The sequence below is a fragment of the Alligator sinensis genome, unplaced genomic scaffold (assembly GCF_000455745.1).
Source record: "Alligator sinensis unplaced genomic scaffold, ASM45574v1 scaffold1065_1, whole genome shotgun sequence".
In the NCBI taxonomy this organism is placed as follows: Eukaryota; Metazoa; Chordata; order Crocodylia; family Alligatoridae; genus Alligator; species Alligator sinensis.
Window position 1 is genome coordinate 556,235 of NW_005842812.1, and position 480 is coordinate 556,714.

The window sequence follows — 480 nt, forward strand, 5'->3', positions numbered from 1 at the left end:
GCTCCTGCCCCTTCCCCTCCAACAGCCCTTGGGCAGGGAGGGGGATCAGCCAGGGGTGGTGGGCTGCCCAGGCTCCTGGGTCCCATCGGCTCTGGGAAGGCAGTGGAGGCGCTCCCCGAAGGGGGGACCCCAGCGGGGTAAAGGGGGGGTAGTCCCGGACTCCTGGGTCCCGGAGCGGGTGGCTGGGAGCCCGGACCTCCCCCCCTGAGCTGGGCTGGGCTGGGCGGAGGCCGGACGCCTGGGTGGGTTCCCACTCGAGGGCTGGGCTGGGAGCCCCGACGCCTGGTTCAAGCCCCGTGGGGCGCGGGGATGGAGCCGGGCGAGGGGCCTGGACGCCTGGGCTCGGCGGGGGTGGGGGGGCCGGGACGCCCGGTCCCGTCCCGCGGCGAGGAAACACCCCGGGCTTTTCGGGGCGGGGCCGGTCTCGCTTCTGCTTTCGGCCGCTACCTGCGCTCGGGGGAGCGCCCCCCCGGGGGCGCA

At 76.5% G+C, this 480-nt stretch overlaps 1 protein-coding gene across 1 annotated transcript in view; it reads left to right on the plus strand.

Moving 5' to 3' along the window:
• Nucleotides 1-480, plus strand: part of IL23A (interleukin 23 subunit alpha) — a 28,428-nt gene that overhangs the window by 26,316 nt on the left and 1,632 nt on the right. The window lies entirely within an intron of this gene.